At 36.1% G+C, this 1,650-nt stretch overlaps 1 pseudogene; it reads left to right on the top strand.

Moving 5' to 3' along the window:
• The first annotated feature begins 43 nt into the window (after positions 1–43).
• Positions 44–1,650, top strand: part of LOC108756587 — a 7,769-nt pseudogene continuing 6,162 nt past the window's right edge.

The raw sequence follows: 1,650 nt of genomic DNA, 5'->3' as shown, positions 1-1,650 counted from the left end.
CTGTGGTGGGGAGGGAGAGTGGGGGAACCTATTGTTTGACCACATGTCCGTTAGTGTCACGCCACCTGCGTCAGTGTGCGAAGTTGTGTCGCTGTGAGTGCATCGGTTCGCCTGTGAGATTTTTTTTAGTAAAACAACTTTTTACATTTCGGCGAAAACATAATGGCAGATTGTCGAGAACAACGCGCGGCCGTGAAGCAATTTTTGACCAAAAACGCCATGACACCAATTGTCCACTCCCCATACTCACCGGATCTAGCCCCCTGTGACTTCTTTTTGTTCCCCAAATTCAAAAGGAATATGAAAGGAAAGCGTTTTGCCACTGTGGAGGAGGTGAAACAAAAATCGCTGGAAGGCTTAAAGGACATCCCGATGAGTGAATTTAAAAACTGTTTTGAACAATGGAAGAATCGTTTGGAGAAGTGCGTTGTCAATGGCGAATACTTTGAAGGTGATTAAAATTTGGTGTTAAAATATTGAGAAATAAAGAAGTTATGACGAAATTCCCGTTTTTTTTGGGTCCCCCCTCGTAATGTATTTATTTTTTAACAAGTTAGGTTGACCAACACAATGTTAGTCTCTTATACTTTTAAAAAGAATTCATAACGTTTTTAACATTAAAGATGAGTAACGAATTTTTCAAGATAACTTAGATTTCGATAGTGAACGTGCATGGAAACATTGAAACATATTATTCGTTTTAGCATTTTATACTTACTCATACATTTAGAATTATATTTTTTTTTAGGATTTGAAGATGCATCATATCTGTAATATATTTAATGTGAAATTTATTAATGTTAAAATATTGATGTAACAAGTTCTTCGGATTAAGTGAAAGAAACTCAGATCGCGTTAAGAATCATGATATTATATAACCGTTTTTGCATTCAATAATAAAAATTACGTTAGCTTACGTATTTATAAAACATTAATTTAAAGAATATTTAATGTAACAATATTGTAAATAAGTTTTCATTTTTTCTATTTACATTTAGTAAGGGTGACAATATTCAATAACAAAGGGATATGTGTCACCTCTGGAATCAATTTAAAATCTCTTTGAAATATCATTAAACAAACACGCAAGAAAACACGCTTTCTTAATGCATGCCCTTAATGCATAATCTGATTGTTTGTACAAGGATTTATCATTGGAAGGAAATTTATCGTGAAGAAAGTGACGGTGTTGAGAAACGGAGTCATTTTCTCATTACATTTTTCCATGTCCCATGCCATGAAATTTCTTAACAAAATCCGAAAAGGACTGCGCTTCTTGACTGAGTGCTTACCATGGATTGCAATGGGAAGACAGGATGATTCCATACAGCATGGTGAAACGCCTGATTACAATGGCTGTGGAAGAAAATGATGACAATAAGGCTCTCGTATAACATACATTAAAGGATTTAAAAAACGCGAATGGCTGGCTGATATATTCAATAGCTTGACCATTGAGATCCTGGATGCTGATTATGAAGATACGAGGGTCGTTCGAAAAGTCCGTGCAAAGTCACTGCTGATGGCACTACTGGCGCGTATCAAGGTTAGATTTAGTTAGTAGCATCTCTTGGAGGAACACACACCAAGTTACAGCCAGATCGGTCTATTTGTTTGTGTTTGGCATTCATTTGAATCGAGGAAGTCGAG

This window comes from Trachymyrmex septentrionalis, unplaced genomic scaffold, assembly GCF_001594115.1.
Source record: "Trachymyrmex septentrionalis isolate Tsep2-gDNA-1 unplaced genomic scaffold, Tsep1.0 scaffold129, whole genome shotgun sequence".
NCBI lineage: Eukaryota > Metazoa > Arthropoda > Insecta > Hymenoptera > Formicidae > Trachymyrmex > Trachymyrmex septentrionalis.
The sequence above is the reverse complement of the archived record's forward strand: the minus strand, read 5'-3'. Positions and strand labels throughout refer to the sequence as shown.